The sequence below is a fragment of the Podarcis filfolensis genome, assembly GCF_964270895.1.
Source record: "Podarcis filfolensis genome assembly, chromosome: 3".
Taxonomy (NCBI): domain Eukaryota; kingdom Metazoa; phylum Chordata; class Lepidosauria; order Squamata; family Lacertidae; genus Podarcis; species Podarcis filfolensis.
Window position 1 is genome coordinate 113,325,278 of NC_139606.1, and position 19,434 is coordinate 113,344,711.

The window sequence follows — 19,434 nt, forward strand, 5'->3', positions numbered from 1 at the left end:
AACATCTTGGAGGTTCCGGGCCACAGGGAGGTTAGGCTGGCCTCACCCAGAGCCAGGGCTTTTTTGGCTGTGGCCCTGATCTGGTGGAACGCTGTGTCACAAGAGACTAAGGCCTTGCGGGACTTGACATCTTTCCGCAGGGCCTGCAAGACAGAGCTGTTCCACCAGGCCTTTGGCCAGGGCGCAGTCTGACCCCCTCTTTTGGCAACCTTCACAGAACTCTAGCCCAATGGTTGCCACTAACTGGATTTGAATTGATTTTAGAGTGAATTGGTTTTAGAATGCTGTGTTGCTTTTGTTGTTGTTAGTTGCTCTGAGCACAGCTTTGGCTGGCAAGGGTGGGATATAAATAAATTATATTATTATTATTATTATTATTATTATTATTATTATTATTAACCACGCTCCCATGGCACCCACTTAACAAAGCTTTTCATGATTCTCTCTTGAAAGTTAGGAAGGGTGCCATATACTGAGTCAAAACATAGGTCCATCCACCTCAGTTTTGTTTCCATTGATTGGCAGCAGCTCCCAAGGATCCCCTAAAGGGTTCCCTCCCAGCCCTATGGGACCTTCTGCGCATGCATTGCAGGGGGTTGAACTAGATGACCCCGGGGTCCCTTCCAACTCTACAATTCTACTACTCTGTGTTTCTGGGATTCTGCCTCTGAGCTGCAGCCTTTCTATCTTCCGGCTGAGGCACATGGCAGCTTATAACCTCCAGCCTCAGCCGGCTCTTTCTATGGAAATCCCTTAGCAAGCCCCCGAGTCTTCAGCAATGATTTTGCACAAATGATGCTATGAATAATAACAATAATTGTATCGCATTGTTATTGCTGGCCACCAAAGGGATCCTGGCTGGTGATATTATTACATGTTTAATAAAACAGTGTCAAATTTTGATTGCATCTTTTGAGCTCGGTCCTTTATCCCGTCGCCAGCTGGCTGATGACAAAAGCGCTCTCTTTTTTTGTTTAAAAGAAATTTCAATTATCAGCTTCTGGCTGGTGGTCACCCTCCCAAAACAAGGAGGGGGCAGAGCGTGTGGAAGTGGCACTATTACGACCAATCCGTCGAGTCAGTTTGTGTCAGAGGCTTTCAACCCGTATTCCAGGATCAACTTGTCCACCACGAGACATTCTTAATTAGACAAGGTAACCCAGACGTTTGGAAATTTTGGATGAGTTTTCATTTCTATTGCGGTTCTAAGCTTCTGTACATTTTAAATTACGCTTGTAAATTTTTAGCGGTGATGTCATTGTTCTCTGCTTTTGGTAAACTGCTTTGAGGGCTTTTCCCTACAATCGAGAGGTATATAAATTGTATGAAATGAAATAAGGTAAAGGTAAAGGGACCCCTGACCATTAGGTCCAGTCGTGACAGACTCTGGGGTTGCGGCGCTCATCTCGCTTTACTGGCCAAGGGAGCCGGCGTACAGCTTCCGGGTCATGTGGCCAGCATGACTAAGCCGCTTCTGGCAAACCAGAGCAGCACACGGAAACGCCATTTACCTTCCCGCCAGAGCGGTACCTATTTATCTACTTTCACTTTGTTGTGCTTTCGAACTGCTAGGTGGGCAGGAGATGAAATGAAATAAATAGTCCAAAATTTATTTCCTGCATTCAAAGCCCACCTTTCTCTCTAAGGAGCTCAAGGTGGTGTCCATGCTCCCCCCCTCCTAATTTAATCCCCACAACATCCCTGGAGCAAATAGTTGTAGACCAAAGTTTATTGCGCAACAGGTTCAATGAGGACTTTTGAACCCCGAGGAAGGGGTGACAAAGACTTTTAAAACTTTCCCACCATATCTCAGAATACAGTTCGTACAGCATCATTGCTACATCACTGACATGTCAAAAAGGGGAGGGGTAGACAGGGTTTACACTAGTTTAACCTTGGCAAACATGTCCAGACAAGTCCTTGGTACAAGATTAGCATAAGCAGACATGTCAGGGCAAGACTCAGGTATAAGATTAGCATAGGCAAACACCTCTGAAGTCCCACCTCCCAAAGTACAATAGAACTTCCTTTGCATGTCTGGACCCCTTGGCAAGTTTGGTGATGGGATTGGGCTTTCCTTGGCCAACAATCAGCTCAGCAATTGTCACCTCTGGGAACTTCCTGGAGTCCTTTTTCAAGGGGAAAATAGCTTTGGAATGGAGGAAACTGGCAAAGGAGTTGATTTCATCTTGTCTTTAAAGCTAGGTAACTTCCCTGAGCTGTCAAGTTGAAAGGATACATTCAGGCATAATATTTGTAACATTTAACTTTAAAGATGTGCCCCCACCCCTGTAATTTCTGTAACAGTTTGTTTGTTTGTTATTAAGGAGCCCAAGGCACCGAACAGACAAGCGATGAAACAATTAAAGCACCTTAAAAACAATTCCATGAAGATGAAGGCTGCAAAAGATCTCTACTTAACAGCCTTCTTGGAAGAGGAAGTGAAATATACTCGGAGTCGAGTGTGGATTTCATGCTCTTTATTCAGCTCATAGTAGCGAGGAATGAAAGTTCCCCCACAATATCTGCTTTATATACATTATTTACACAATGGGCCGCATGTGATTGGCTAATTCTGGGATTCTCCTGTAGGCCAATCAGGTTGTGGATTCACTTCCATCTGGAGCTGGATTGGGTGGCTCCTGCAGACCAACCATATTGCTGCATTGTTCTAGGACCAATCAGACTGCTGCAATCTGAATCCTATTGTTCTAGGACCAATCAGACTGCTGCATTTTGGATCCTATTCACTCAGTACATAACAGGAAGGTTTTCAACACACACTGAAGAGAAAACAGAGGCAGAGCCTGTCTGATATGTCACAGGAGGGAGTTCCACAGCGGAGGTGCCCCCACACTAAGGACCCAATCCCTATCTTATACAGAAAGGAAGACTGTGTCTGCACGAGACCCCAACCCACAAAGCCCAGTGATTGACAGGACTGAGACGTTATTTCAGGTATCCTGCCCCCAACCTGCATAGAGCTTTATTCAGCAAAACCAGCACCTTGAACCTACCTGGTAGCTACTTGGGGATCTGTCGGGGGGACAGAGCTTTATCTCATGTGCAGAGCCATCCACCTGCCTGTCTCCTGACATCGTGATAGCATCAGGCAACCTGTATTTGCCACATTCCCATTGTCGGGACTTGCAAAGTGCTGTGTGAGGAGTTTTGCAAACCATGGTGATCGAGAAGAGCCTTGTTGGGTGAGGCAAAAGACTCGTCTAACCCAGCGTTGTGTTCCAACAGTGGCCAAACAGATCCCTAAAAGCAGAGCAAGAGTGTAGGAGCCCAATGGCATGGCGTGCGGTGGGGACACAGGGGCGGTTGTCCTGGGGTGCAAAATTTCAACACCTGGTGCTGCCTCAATACAGCTATGCGCTTCCATTTCTGGGCTCCATTGAAAAGAGCCTCTCCATGCGAACCAGGAAGTGACCTCTCCAGACAATGGAACAACTCATCTTATCTGTGCAGCTGCGATCTCCTGGGTGACTTGGACGCTGTTAGGTCCTTGCATACATTGTTTTCCTCCCTTTTCCCTCCTCTGCATGGCCCCGGGCACTAGCAACCCACACTATGCCACTTGTATGTTCCATAAGCAGAAGCTTGGAAGGTTTCTGGAAAGATGTATATGTTAAGACTTCTCTGTGTGTGTGTGTGTGTGTGTGTGTGTGTGTGTGTTTATATGCTCCCGTGAGCACATATGTGTTGTTTCTGTTGATAAACTCTGATAAAACCCTGGTCTGTTTTCTGCTTTCAATTAGAGAGAGGGTAGAGGTAGCCTTTTGTGGCTGCGTCAGTTTAGTCCATATTATTATGTCCAGATGTGCTCACTGAAGCTGCGCATTATCTCTTTGATAGTGCTAAGAACTTTACAGTGGGTCACGGAAGTGCAGCTCTCAGCCAATAGATCTAATTGCAATCCTTTTATGTTCTCTGTGATTGCAGGTTCCTCCAGCATTGCAAACAAATAGTAATCAACTCAACCTGTTACCTCGAGGCAGCAGTGTTAGGATGTGAAATATCAACTAGGCTGTAACAATAGGGTTGTCTTTTTAAACCCGGCCCCCCAAAGTCACCATCATTATTATTATTATTTGTGTCGTTCCTCAGGTGTGATAAATGGATCACACTTGCAGGCAAGGTAGATCCTCCCAGTTCTCTCTATTTTATGTGCAATGAAAAAATGTGTTTGTGGGTGACATGGTTTAGGTCAAATGCAGTGTAAATATTGTGCCCCACTCCTGCTACAGCAGAGTGCAGAGTGTTTGAGGACCGGGACATTCGCAGGGAAACCAAAATGCTTGTTTACAAAGCTATTGTACTACCAACCTTACTGTATGCTTGTGAAACATGGACCACTTATAAACGCCATCTCCAGCTCCTCGAAAGATTCCATCAACAGTGGCTCTGAAAAATCTTACACATCACTTGGGAAGACAGGCAAACTAATATCAGTGTACTGGATGAAGCCAAGATCACCAGTGTCGAAGCAATGATTCTTCAACATCAACTTCGTTGGACTGGTCATGTTCTGCGGATGCTTGATTATCATCTTCCAAAGTGACTACTCTATTCCAAACTTAAATATGGAAAGTGTAATGCTGGTGGTCAACAAAAACGGTTTAAAGACTGTCTCAAGGCAAATCTTTAAAAATGTAGTATAAGCATCGACAACTGGGAAACACTGGCCTGCAAGCGCTCCAGCTGTAGAACAGCCTTTACCAAAGGTGTCATGGGCTTTGAAGACACTCGAACTCAGAACGCAAGGGGGAAACGTGCTAAGAGGAAGGCACACTTGGCAAATCCACATCATGATCAACTCCCACCTGGGAACCAATGTCCTCACTGTGGAAGGATGTGTGGATCCAGATTTGACCTCCACAGTCACTTACGGACTCATTGTTAAAACCATGTTTATGGAAGACAATCTTACTCAGCTACGAGTGATCGCCAAAGAAGAAGACAGCAGCACAGTATTAGCCATGTCACCCAGAATTCTCACTTCCAAATCTACATTTTTATGACACCATTATGCTAATGCAAACCAAACTTATATTGCACCCAATATCTAATCCACCCCACAAATTAACCCATTTGTATTCCAGGGGATGGAACAGGTGCCTTCTCCCTCTCTCTCTCTCTCCCTCTCTCTCTCTCTCCCTCTCTCTCTCTCTCTCTCTCTCTCTCTCTCTCTCTCACACACACACACACACCTTTCAGCCACCTGACCCTCTTCGAAATAAGAAAAGTAAGGAGAAAAGAAGCCTAAATCCTGTGCTGAAACAATGCAGCAAGCAAACTACGAAAGATTTAAGGAAATGCCCAACCATTAAGCAATGTGAAGCAGGGCTCCTTCGGACAAGCAATTTGGTACTCCATTAAAAAGTAGCAAATTGTCAGTTGTTTCATTAAGTGTTATGGATGCTGTCCGGACTGTGGACTCCATAACACATAAGTAGAGCTAGTAAGTAAGGAAAAGAGCCTATTAAAGGAGGAGAGATGAGTAGTAAGGGATACCTGGATGCTTTGGAATGGAAGTGGCCAGGAATTGCCCCTTATGTGTGTGCATGGTTGTTTTGCAGTCTGCAGGCAAGGCTTTAATATGGATCTTAAACATTCAACTGTAATAGGTCCTCAGTGGGTCTTAACATCCTCATCAAGTAATGCATCCAGCCAGTTCTGTTAATCCATTGTGATCCAGGTGTAATTCCATATCAACACTGAAGGCATGCATGGAAGAAGACCTCTTGCTCCATTAGTCAAGGATAGGAAGAGATCTGGGCGAGGAGTTTCAACCCTCACCATCTTCTCCAGACATCAGTCCTTCAGTCTCCTGATCCTGGTCTGCTTATTTCGCTCCTGCTGTTTTATTCTCTGCCTTTGTGAGGTTTGCAGAACGACGCCCCGGCCGGTGGTTCATTTGGAGGTGTGCAAGAAGGCCTGGGGCAAATCTTTCATCATGGAAGCAAACGTAATGGAAAGCGATTCCTGGAAATGGCAGGTCCCCTCTACGCTGCCAGTATTTTGCAAGAGGGGTTCGATCTCATAGCAGCAACTGCAGTTTGTGCAATTGAAACAGATCTGGTGCAACACTTTGGAGAACAGCAGCGGGGTTTTTTGCTGTCAGGAAAGTGACAGGGAAAAGTGTGAGATAGATGGATGGTTTTTGGGAAGGCATATCAACACCCCACCAAAAAAAAAAAAAAACAGGGTGAACGCTTATTGTTGTTGAACCTCCACACAAATAAATCACAACAAATGCTCAGTCAGGAGCGGACAAGTTCTAACACTTGTGCAAGCTACGTGAAAGCAAGTCAAAAGTCTGAATACTGCGAGACCTGCCATGTTTTTGAATGCTCCTTCCATGTGAGAAATGCAATGGAGGGAGGCTTAATAAAGCAAATTTGCTACCAGCAGGAGAGAGGAAGTTCTGCCATTGGGAGTAAAGTGGGACAGTCCAGAATTCAACCTCCTCAGAACTCAACCACACTTTATATATATATAAAAAACAATAATAGCAGCCTCGGCGAGGGAGAGGGGAGGTCAACTCCTATTGGGGATTTAACCCTTTCACACAGTGGCATTTACCCAACCAGAATTCTACCACCACCTCCATCCCAATCTGCTATTTGCCTCATGGGTCCAATTGCATCTAGAGGGGTTGGATCCAGAGGGTGGGATTCACTTAACAAACCCCATCAATGGAAACTCTCTGCAAGGGCTTCCACCACAGGAGCCAACTTGGGTCCCAGGTTATGGGGGCTCAGCATGCGTGACGTCATGATATCTCATAGTCAGAGACCTTGGAAGACCTCAGAGATGGTGTCTGAGGCCTTCCGAGACCTCTGAACCCGACTTCTGGTGCCACCTTGCGAGACCTCAGTAGTTGTGTGGGAGTCCTGTGGTGTGGGAGCCGAGCACCCACAATGCTCAGGCACCCAGAGCCCCCCATACTTGGCACCCCTGGCTTCCACTTGTCCAGTGGGCCCCTTCCCCCTCTCCTCCAGCCGGGTACTCCCCACAATTGACTCAGAGGGTTGGGAGAACCCCCATAACAGCACACAGAGGGAGAGAGGTCATTCAATCTGGCAAGCTGATATGTTTGAGCAGACAGAGCCTTCGTAATAGCAAGAAGAAGAAGAAGAAGAAGAAGAAGAAGAAGAGGAAGAGGAGGAGTTTGGATTTGATATCCCGCTTTATCACTACCCTAGGGAGTCTCAAAGTGGCTAACATTCTCCTTTCCCTTCCTCTCCCACAATACTCTGTGAGGTGAGTGGGGCTGAGAGACTTCAGAGAAGTGTGACTAGCCCAAGGTCACCCAGCAGCTGCATGTGGAGGAGCAGAGACGCGAACCCGGTTCACCAGATTACGAGACTACCGCTCTTAACCACTACACCACACTGGCTCTCTGATGTTGAATCTCACCCACTGTAACTCTTCCAACAAAAAGTGATTTTTGGCAACTATACTTTTTGTGCCTCAGGCCACCCCTTGCACTGCTTTGTAGGCCCACCACCATCTGAAGCACCTTTTCAGGGGAGTACTAGGGGCTGGGGAGGGAAGGGAGAATCAGCAAAATTCACCCACCCACTTTTCCTCCAGCAGGAACATCACTTGAGCAACCTTCTGTCATGGGAACCCTGAATCAGATCTCTGGTACTTGGAGTCTATCCACCCAATTGTATAACATGTCTTTAATTTGAGTTTACACTGCGTTCTGGCTGATGAAACATCTACAAAACACCAGAGGGCTGCCAAATCACCTACACCAATAAAAGTTTGCCCAGGAAAAGGTGGCCACTGCGCCTCTTCTGTATCTTGCAATAAATAGCACAAGTGGCGTCTGCAGTGTGGAAGAGTGTGTGGTTTTATACCTTTTTGTAGTGCTGGCATTCCTATTTTCAATGAAGGTTTTATTAGTAAACTTAGCACTTAACACACTGCGTGAACCACCTAGAGCCTTAAAGTACGATGAATAAATAAAAGAAAGGAAAACAAGAGTTTCGTGGTGTGCCAAGAATTCAGGGAAGACCAGGGCTATTAGCAGGGTAGCCAATGTGCAGGGCAGCTCTTGTTAGTATCATTACGTTCAATCACACAACTGGGCTCCTGGCTAATGTCACCAATTTAAACAGATTTCATGGAGACGAGTGTGAAATAGCAAATCAATCTAGAGCAAGGCACAAAAATATATACAGGGAAGAGGGGAGATCAGGTATACCTTTGCAACTGGGAATGATAAATGAGCACTAGGGAAATCCTATCACTGATTTTAATTATACACATTTTCTATTATGATAGTCTCATATAGATATATATGCATGAAGAAGGGCCTCAGATGATGATCGCAGTCTGGGTTGGTTCATATGAGGAGAGTCAGTCCTTGAGGTATTGCGGTCCTGAGCCATTTAGGGCTTTATAGGTCAAAACCAGCACTTTGAATTGGGCCAAGAAACTAATTGGCAGCCAGTGCAGTCAGACAAGGATGAAGAGTTTGGATTTGATATCCCGCTTTATCACTACCCGAAGGAGTCTCAAAGTGGTTAACATTTTCTCCTTTCCCTTCCTCCCCCACAACAAACACTCTGTGAGGTGAGTGGGGCTGAGAGACTTTAGAGAAACATGACTAGCCCAAGGTCACCCAGCAGCTGCATGTGGAGGAGCGGAGACGCAAACCCAGTTCCCCAGATTATGAATCTACTGCTCTTAACCACTACACCACACTGGCTCAGTGCAATATGCTCAAACCGTCTTGCCCTGTTGAGTAACCTGGTTGCCAAATTCTGCACCAGCTGAAGTTTCCAAACAGTCTTCAGAGGCAGCCTGTCGTATAACTCATTGCAGTAATCTGACCTAGAGGTTACCAGAGTATAGATGGCAGCAGTTAGGTCATCCCTGTCCAGATAGGGGTGTAGCTGGGCTACCAGCCAAATCTGATGAAAGGCACTCCACTCCATGCCACCAAGTGTGGGAATGTTCAGGGAGGCAGGAGAGGATATATTGTTTAATGATATCCTTCCTAACTTGCATTAGCAAGTTCTATATCTTAGCAGAGTTTAAACATTCCCCTTAAACGCACAGCGGTTTGCTTGTTGCAGGCTAGTTTTAGCCTCTAAATATAGGATTCCTGGTAAGATCCCTTCTTGTTCCTCTTAAAAAGAATAGACACGGCAGTCTTATTAAAGTCAATACAGTGATACCTTGGTTTACAACCATAATCCGTTCTGGAGGTCTGGTTGTAAACCTAAACAGGTTGTAACCCAAGGCAAACTTTCGCCAATGGGGCCTCCCCCCCCCAAAAAAAATGAGTTGTAATCCAAAAAAAGGGACACACACTTCAGGGTTTGACGTGGTTGTAATCCAAAATGGTTGTAATCCAAAACGGTTGCAAACCAAGGTACCACTGTATAAAAGTAGTCTACTCACATTCATTCAGTTCACAGTTGGATCCCTGAAGGCAGACTTAGGTTACAAAACTATATACACATGTGGAACTATCCCATAAGGGAGTTAGTTCCTAAGTGACTGTGGACAGGCAGTCACTTCTGCTCACACATGGAGAAAAACAAAATGGAGAAGAGAGGAGCAGAAGAAAATGGTGTGCTCTTCTTCCCCAGAATAGGCCACACACACACACACACACACACACACACACACACAGGCCTCTAGTCACATGCAGAGGAAGTTTATCCCAGCTCAGGAGGAAACAGGAAGTTAGACTCCTGGCTGGTACAAAGCATCCACCAGCATGTCCATTCTAGGAATGTTGTACTTGACTGCTCTGTGTTTCACATCCCACACCGAGACCACCTGAGCCTCAAGCAACAGCAATGGATCCCCAAATACCCCCAAGCTATGTACCTGTTCCTTGAGTGGGAGTGTAACCCTATCAAGAGCAGGCAACCTCCCATCCATCCATTCTAGGGAACCACCCACTAACATCTGGATTGGTCTTCATTTTGTGGGCTCTCCTCCAGCCCGTTATCGAGGCAAGACAATGGTCCAGCACTTTCTAGGCACAGGTCTGGGAAGTTTTCTCTTTGCCCCGCCCCTTTCCAAGGGAAAAACCCACTCTTTAGCGCTAGATCGAACCAATGGTGATCTGGGGACAACTCAATTGCTGTTTGCTTTGATTGAGTGCCAAAGATCATTTTTCCTTGATGGAAAGCAGTTCCTCAAATCTCTTGCTGGATTCACAGTTGTGCTATCCGCTTACAGAGGAGCTGATTTGCCTTCACAAATCTCTGCCAGTATAGTTGTTTTTTTAAAAAAAAAGCTGAAAAATATTATGCACATTCTAAAGTTTCCTGTGTTCTAATTCTAAAGTCCCCTGTGTTCTAATGCCCTTGGAACTTCTCACCTCTCAAAAGTAGAGAGCGCATGGCAATATGAAGTACAGATTCCCTAATTTGTTGAGTATCAATCCTGTTATTTAGTTGACAGTCGGGTGGACTTTGCCATGTGGGAATTTATTTCAGTGGTGATCGAAGAGCTCAGAACTTTGTTCCATATCTTTTCTGGCCAACTTGATATTTCTTTTAAAAAATGAAAATGATGGAAGATAGTCTTTTGTATCAAAGCAAAACCCTGACTTTTTTATTATTAATTCCGTTGGCAAGCTGGACCATGTGTTCCTTGCAACCGAGCATTTTTAGAAGGGTCTGACTGTCTGGGTTAATTGTTTAATGCTTTTAGTTAGAATTAAACTTTGCACCTGCTCTGACAGTGATAAATTAAATGTGCTCTTTTTCCAATACCGCTGCCCTCTTTAAGTAGAGACCAACGAGTGTATCTTTCACTTTCTTTCCCAGCGTTTAAATCTGTGCTATACTTGAGTGTAAACCGGCATAATCCGTCACCGGAGCTACCGCCAATTAAATTGATTGCGTTGGACTGAACTTCAAGACCTCTAATGTAAGCGCTAAGGGGGAAAATGGGCTGTTTTCAGCCCATTCCCCCATGTGGCACTTAGACATCGCTCGACAGTGGAAGGCTTTCAAGGTTCAAAAGGGTTTTATTTTCAAAAGAAAATGGACATTGATCAGTCACATTTAAAGGCAAAGATAATTCCCAAGCCTGAAGGGTTGGTTTTGTGTTTAAGGTCTAAATCTCTTTCTTTAACCTTGGGGGGCCTGTGTAACATAAAAGAAAGGGGGAGATTAAGATTACAAAGGGGGTGCCTGCATCAAAGTTGCAGTGGTATCCTTCAAACAAGGCGCAGCCCAGACCACATCCCACCAGGACCCCGGTCAGTCTTTAACATGTTGGCTTTACCATCTGCAACAACAAGACCTGTGTTTATTTGTGCCTTTGGTGTTATCTCAGCTAGCATTTTAAAGGAGGAAGCCCTGGCACACCTGCGTCAGCTTGCTTGCGCTGGGCGGGAGTCAGCCATGCTGATTGGGAAGTCAAGACTTGAAAGGTCAGTGTGGCAGCGACATTATAGACTGGGCTTTCCCAGCCTGATGTTTCTCTCCACCTGTTTTGGACCACAATGCCCATTGTCCCTGACTGTTGACCATACAAGCTGAGGGCTGATGGGAGTTGTAGTCCAAAGCCTCTGGCATGCACTCGGGTAGGAAACGGACAGTACTCTTTCTCTGCTGGCAGGACACAGTCTGCAGTAGGTAAAGAAAGGTAAAAGTAAAGGACGCAGGTGGCACTGTGGGTTAAACCACAGAGCCTTGGGCTTGCCGATCAGAAGGTCGGCGGTTCGAATCCCCGTGACAGGGTGAGCTCCCGTTGCTCGGTCCCTGCTCCTGCCAACCTAGCAGTTCGAAAGCACGTCAAAATGCAAGTAGATAAATAGGTACTGCTCTGGCGGGAAGGTCAACGGCATTTCCGGGTGCTGCTCTGGTTCGCCAGAAGCGGCTTAGTTATGCTGGCCACATGACCTGGAAGCTGTCTGTGGACAAACGCCGGCTCCCTCAGGCAATAAAGCGAGATGAGCACTGCAACCCCAGAGTCATCCGCGACTGGACCTAACGGTCAGGGGTCCCTTTACCTTTACCTAACGGACCCCTGGATGGTTAAGTGCAATCAAAGGTCTCTGTGGAGTTGTGGCGCTTATCTAGCTTTCAGGCCAAGGGAGCCGGCGTTTGTCCACAGACAGCTTTCCGGGTCACGTGGCCAGCAGGCCTAAACCGCTTCTGGCGCAACAGAACACTGTGATGGAAGCCAGAGCGTACGGAAACGCCGTTTACCTTCCTGCCACAGCAGTACCTGTCTATCTACTTGCACTGGTGTGCTTTCAAACTGTTAGGATGGCCGGAGCTGGGACAGAGCAATGGGAGCTCACGCCACCGTGGGGATTTGAACAGTTGAAATTCTGATCAGCAAGCCCAAGAGGCTCAGTGGTTTAACTAATATGCAGGTGTTATTCTTGTCCAAATACATATATGTTTATTTTTTTACCTACTATATTTTGTAAAAATACATCGCAAACGTCACTGTGCTTACCCATGCAAAGTCTACGTCTATAAGAAATCTGTTTGTAAGTGTAGTCATATCTTCAACCCATTGATTCAATGGAGCCATACACTTATCTTTCCAGTAAATCAGTATTAGTCTTTTAGCCATAGTAAGGGCACAAAAAAGGCCATTTATGCTGCCCAGTTGTCAGATTCCATATAGCAGCTACGTAGCTCAAAAGAATATTTTCCTCTGAAAATATCGTGATTCTGTTCCCCCTTCAACATCTTTCTTATCCCCCCCCCACTTTGGTTGCATTAATAAAATGGGGGTGCAACAAAATACAGCAAAATAGCTTAAATTAACATCAAGTAGCCCTGATACACTAACCAACAATTGAGAGGCTTTTGGCAAACCTGGGCTTTCGCATTTACCAGAAACTTCACAGCTGAAGCCAAGAATTGCTTCCAAGGATCTGTGAAGTCCATTTGGCTATACAAAATCCCTCTATTTTCTAGATGTTTTTCTTTTAAAAATAATAATAAAAAAATAATGGAAGGTGCTATTTTAGGACTCAGTTCAAAAAAATCAATATTAGGACTCAGTTCAAATAAATCAATATTCCTTTTTTAAAAAAGAAAAGAAAAACTCCTCAATAGAAATGAAATAAAATCCAACTCTCATCTTTGTTTCTTCTTCTCCATTTGGGGGGGGGGGAGCTTAAGCACATATTCATTCCTCGCTTTTTCGACATATATACGTTCCAAACGCAGAATCTTTGCCATACGTCGAGGAAAACAATTTTGCTCCACATGGCTGTTGATTTCCAGCGGAAGCCAAAAACCCATTTGCAAGGCAGAGTGCAGATCTCGCACGGCAGCTGTGTGGACAGAGGACAGATTTATGCAGGGTAATATTAATAGGCGCAAGGAAGGTGTCCAGTTTTTAATTAGAAAAGGGCACTGCACAGACATTGGCTGGGGATGAAATATACAGGGGAGAACGTATGCCAAACTATGCCTTATTGATTCATGTAGCAAAGGGGAGCGAGGGAGAATCAACCTGCTAATTCCTTGAGCAGAGGAAGCCAAGATGGGAATCCAGCTGGTGGGACACAGGAGGGAAAAGTGCTCTTGTGACTGCATCCTGCTTGCTGCCTTCTATTATTATTATTATTAATAATAATAATAATAATAATTTCATAACATTCATACACCACTTGATTAATTTCTAAAAGAAAAACCCCAAACCTCAAAGATTAATAAAAAAATATAACATTATGGGTAAAAAAACCACAGTTAAAAACAATTATTTTAAAAGGTTATTTATGCATGCCACTACTGCGGCCTGATCCAGCAGCCTCTTCATTTCCCCTAAAACTGTTCCTTTATACAAGTGCCGGTCTCTGCCAATGGGGACATCACCAGTGGGCCTTCGGCCTACCAACATGCTTTGCAGGCAGATGGGGGAGGTCTAAACTGGCAGAGTAAAACGAAGTACCAGTCCATCATTGGCACATGGCAGGAGGCTGGCAGAGTCAGTATAAGCGAGCAAAGGGATTTCTATGCTGAATCCAAACTGCCCTCAGCCTACCATAAGGGAACTCTGGATTGGAGCTAGGAGCAGAAAGATCTGTCACCTCGTGTTATCTCAGCTTCTCACTTTCCCAGTACTAGATTCAGTTCTTCCACGGCACAGTTTTTGAAATACGTCAGCATTCTAGTATAGTTTCCTCCCAATAAACACATTTTTGCGTGCAGTGTTGACTGACGTGCACAATTTTTGCAAAGGAATGTCCCCTGTAATATATTTTCGCCCCGGATTAACTCTTAAGCACAGTTTCCCCTATCGCGTGCATTTAGTTAGAGAACTACACGGCAAAATTCAGATACGTGCAAATTTTGACAGACGGCGGTGTTTCGGTTTTCAGATTGTTTCAGGAAGTGTGAATTTGATAAGGTAAAGGTAAAGGGACCCCTGACCATTAGGTCCAGTTGTGGCTGACTCTGGGATTGTGGTGCTCATCTCGCTTTATTGGCCGAGGGAGCCAGCGTACAGCTTCTGGGTCATGTGGCCAGCATGACGAAGCCGCTTCTGGCAAACCAGAGCAGCGCACGGAAACGCTGTTTACCTTCCCACCAGAGCGGGACCTATTTATCTACTTGCACTTTGACGTGCTTTCGAACTGCTAGGTTGGCAGGAGCAGGGACCGAGCAACGGGAGCTCACCCCATCGCAGGGATTTGAACCGCCGACCTTCTGATCAACAAGTCCTAGGCACTGTGGTTTAACCCACAGCGCCACCCGCATCCCTTGTGAATTTGATAGATTTGCTTTTAATGTGAACTGATTCGAATTTCTCCCTGATCTCTAAGTGCAGCCCAAGTCTAGATCCCACCCATTATTTTTAAACTCAGGTGCCTGAAGCATTCTCTTGGTCCACTAGATATTTACTAGACAACAGAACTAACAGAGTCCAAGTTCATTCATGATAACAATGCCAAACTGGTAAGAAATTACAGTGTTCAGAAAATTTGAAGGAGTCAGGGGGGAAATGCAGACCATGCAACTCCAAATTTGGCTGTCAGATTTGTTCCATCTCTCTTCTTAGTTCATTTTAATTTTTATTCTTGAAACCAATAGAGTTTCATCTTTCCACTGCGCCCCCCCTCGAACTCACCGGTCTCTGCATTCCTGGGTGAAATTCCAGACCAGAAACCATTCAGTTACAAGCTCAGTCATCAAGTGATAAATATAAAGGCTTGCTAAGCGGGAGCTGAACTATAACAGGTATTTCAAATGTTCGTAAGTCACAACATATCACCCTGAAGTGAAGCATTTCATTCACTGGCAATGATTTTCCTAAATCGTCAAATATTCAAAATCATACTCGGAAGACGAAAGAGCAACGCTGTATTGACGAGAGGACAGATTTTGACATGTTGTCAAAGGCGGCCATAGAAAAATGGCCATCATTTTCTAGCAGGTGTTTTCTGGGCAGTTAAGCCTCCTACAAACAGAGATAATATACAAGACAGGAAGAAATTCAACTGGTGCAGAGTTTCACAGCTTGGAGGACATTCGATTGGTGAGACAGCAATGGGTATTCCTGGATCAGGATCAAGGGTGCCAACCTAAATAAAATATTGGGGAGGGCAGCGCCCTCATATATTTTACTGGGGGGCCAAAGACCCCTCAGCCCCTGGGAGTTGGCTCCTATGATTATGATAGCTTGACCACAGTGGTCCATGCATTGTGGGTGGATTACTGCAATGTGTTCTTTGTGGGGCTACCCTTGGAGATGATCTGGAGGCTGCTTGCAGAAACAAATTACTACCAGCATAGAACACCCTGCTTGTAGGATTTTGACTGGCTGACAATTTGCTACCAAGCCAAATTCAAGGTGTTCATTGTTGTTTAGTCATTTAGTCGTGTCTGACTCTTCATGACCCCATGGACCAGAGCACGCCAGGCACTCCTGTCTTCCACTGCCTCCTGCAGTTTGGTCAAACTCATGCTGGTCACTTCGAGAACACTGTCCAACCATCTCGTCCTCTGTTGTCCCCTTCTCCTTGTGCCCTCAATGTTTCCCAACATCAGGGTCTTTTCCAGGGAGTCTTCTCTTCTCATGAGGTTGCCAAAGTATTGGAGCCTCCGCTTCAGGATCTGTCCTTCCAGTGAGCACTCAGGGCTGATTTCCTTCAGAATGGATAGGTTTGATCTTCTTGCAGTCCGTGGGACTCTCAAGAGTCTCCTCCAGCACCATAATTCAAAAGCATCAATTCTTCGGCGATCAGCCTTCTTTATGGTCCAGCTCTCACTTCCATACATCACTACTGGGGAAACCATAGCTTTAACTATACGGACCTTTGTTGGCAAGGTGATGTCTCTGCTTTTTAAGATGCTATCTAGGTTTGTCATTGCTTTTCTCCCAAGAAGCAGGCATCTTTTAATTTTGTGACTGCTGTCACCATCTGCAGTGATCAGGGAGGCCAAGAAAGTAAAATCTCTCACTGCCTCCATTTCTTCCCCTTCTATTTGCCAGGAGGTGATCCCTTTACGACTCAGGACCAAGTTACTTGAGAGATTGCCGACTCCATTTTACACTCAGTAGATCACTGAGGTCTACAAGTTCCAAAGAACTCAGAAGCCCCCGCCCCAAGAATCTTGCAGTAGGTTTTGTTGTGTGGGAGCATCAAAATATGAGAGCAGCCACCCATAATGGGCCACAAGGGCAGAGAGAACTGGTTGCATCAATTTTTATATATACAGGCAGCGACCATTTTAGCCGCATCCAAATGATGCACGATGACCGATGAGTGGGTCCTTTTGGACCCAGGAGAAGGAAGAACGGGGGGGCAAAAGGGGGAGGAACAGGGGCGGAGTGGAACAGGGGAATAACAGGGTGGGTCACATTTATGTGCGGGGGTCGGGAACGGTACAAAAAATGCACAAAATGGTCGTCACCTGTATATAAAGCCCAATAGAATAGCAAGAAGAGCAGCCAGCAACAAAATGTTGCAGCATGGAGTGTTGCCAGTCAGGATTTCAGGATTTCACTCTCCCTTCCCTGGCTTTCTGCCCCAACACCACAGTCCAAAAACAGTGAGCAGGATCAGTCCTCATGGAGCTGTCCAAAAACCTGAACATTTCCTTTAAAATGGGCCTGTTGGCCCCCATAAAGAGGACATGTCCAGGTTTCCCAGATGTATGGAAACCCTACTGTTGGTTTGTTTTTGCATTTTTACCTGGTTTTGATTATTTTACGTGTAAACTGCCTTGAGACGGCAATTTAGAAGGCAATTAATGTATCACTTGTAATAATGATAGCCTTCTGCTATTTATCTGTGTTGTTTTAATTTGTGTAAGCCACTGCAAGTCCTGGACTGGGGAAAGGGTGGGCCATTAATAAATATAATTATAATAGTAATATCCCCCCCTCTCCCTACTTGGCCCTGTTAGGCATATTCGCAAGCTAATATGTGCAAATGACCAGTGGGCTTTCTCCCCCCTTCCCACCACCCTGCCTATTTTTTTAGCCGCACTTCTTATCAGAGAGGCAGCCTTATCTCACGCATCTGTGTTGGCCCATGTGGCGCACATTACGTGAGGGCTTAGGTTACCCTCTCGCTGCCAAATCCTGCTTTGTTAATAACTCCCAGAACTGACAGCCACTTATTTTCGCAAAACATTGTGTTTGAACCATCTCTCATTTCCTTCTCAACTTTTCAGGAAGCGAAAGGGATGTTCTGGGATGAAGCAATTGCCTAAATAATTTGATATTGGGGGTGGGGGGAGAGAGAGAGTTAAGTTGATAGAGATGGATAGAAAACAGCTCTAGAGATGAATGAAAAGCCAACTAGCCCTGGAGGGCCAAAAAGGGTCCCAATCCCTTCAAAAGGAGCGCATGCATTCTTGTTTGTCTTTTTGTTTTGTCTTATTCTTCTTTGGTGATCACTTGTAGCCGAATAAGATTGTCTTCCATAAACACGGTTTTACAAGGGAGTTCGTAAGTGACTGTGGAGGCCAATTCTGGATCCACACGTCCTTCCACAGTGGGGACAGGGGCGGAGGAAGGGGGGTGCGGTGAGGGTGGGTTGTCCCGGGTGTCACCACTGACAGGGGTGAAAAAATGCCAGGTGGCACTCACTGTGGAGCCTGCAGCGCACCCAAGCCACTCTCCTGGGAGTGACGCAGTGGCTAGTGTCAGAGCTTCCGTACGACCGAGCTGTAATGGCTCTCCTCCTCATCGTATCTTCGGAATCCATCGACCTCTGCTCCGACGGTGATTAACAACTTAAGCCTTTAACGAGGCTTCAGGCACACTGAAGAGTACGCAGAGTATCCAAAAAGCAGCAGAAGGGGCCGAAATATGTGCTACATTGCTACGTTTATTTCTAACTACTCAGGACAGAAAGAATATGTGTCTGCTCTCTGTGAGAGCCAGTGAACAACAGAAACAAAAAAACAGGAAACCAGTAACCTCAACATCTGTCTCCCGTCTCCCATGAGACTTTCAACAGTCTGGAATGTCAACAGAGTCTTGTGACTCCAAAAACTGCACAGTGGCATAACAGAAATCTATCATCTTGGGCACCTGCAGGCCCCCCACTGCCCCAAATGGTCCACCCGCCGTCTCCCCCTCAGCTGTAGGCCGGCTGAGTGGGAGGAGCCAAGAAGACTCCTCAGAGGCCCCATGGAACGTCCTGGCCCAGCTGGCCCCACCCCTGGGTGCAGGGCATGCATGCTGCCCCAAGCGCCCAATCGGCTTGCTCCGCCGTTGAGTGGGGACATAGGTTTCCGGGAAGGGAGTTGATCACGGTGATGGTTTGCCAAGCGTGCCTTCTTCTTAGCTCATTTCTCCCTTTCGTCCTGACTACGAGCATCTTCAAAGCCCATGACACCTTTGGTAATGGCTGTTCTCCAGTTGGAGCGCTCGCAGGCAAGTGTTTCCCAGTTGTGGTTTTTATGCTACATTTTTTTAGATTTCCCTGGAGAGAGTTTTTGAACCTCTTTTGTTTGTTTTGTATACCACATGTGTAGAGGGAGAAGGCGAGGTGAAATGGAAGCAAGTGGGTGGGGGCGGGACCATTCTGGGGAGATTGCTCCAATTGCACCGCTGTAATCCAACCTTCGTGGAGAGCGATTGGCTGGGGCAGTGGAGGAACCTTGGTGAGTGAGAGGCCTGTAAGGTCCATGTGGTCTACTTTTCAGAGGACAGTACAGTGGTACAGACGCTTCAGGTTACAGACGCTTCAGGTTACAGACTCTGATAACTCAGAAATAGTACCTCGGGTTAAGAACTTTGCTTCAGGATGAGAAAAGAAATTGTGTGGCGGCAGCGTGACAGCTTTTGAATTATGGTGCTGGAGGAGACTCTTGAGAGTCCCATGGACTGCAAGAAGATCAAACCTATCCATTCTTAAGGAAATCAGCCCTGAGTGCTCACTGGAAGGACAGATCCTGAAGCTGAGGCTCCAAGACTTTGGCCACCTCATGAGAAGAGAAGACTCCCTGGAAA

General features: G+C 45.9%; 1 long non-coding RNA gene across 1 annotated transcript in view; it reads right to left on the reverse strand.

Annotated features, from left to right (window-relative positions):
- Positions 1-1,836: 1,836 nt before the first annotated feature.
- LOC310758873 overlaps positions 1,837-19,434 on the reverse strand; it is a 536,128-nt gene continuing 518,530 nt past the window's right edge. The window contains exon 3 of the long non-coding RNA XR_014546037.1: positions 1,837-2,298. This is a non-coding gene — a long non-coding RNA (uncharacterized lncRNA). The remainder of the gene's footprint in view (positions 2,299-19,434) is intronic.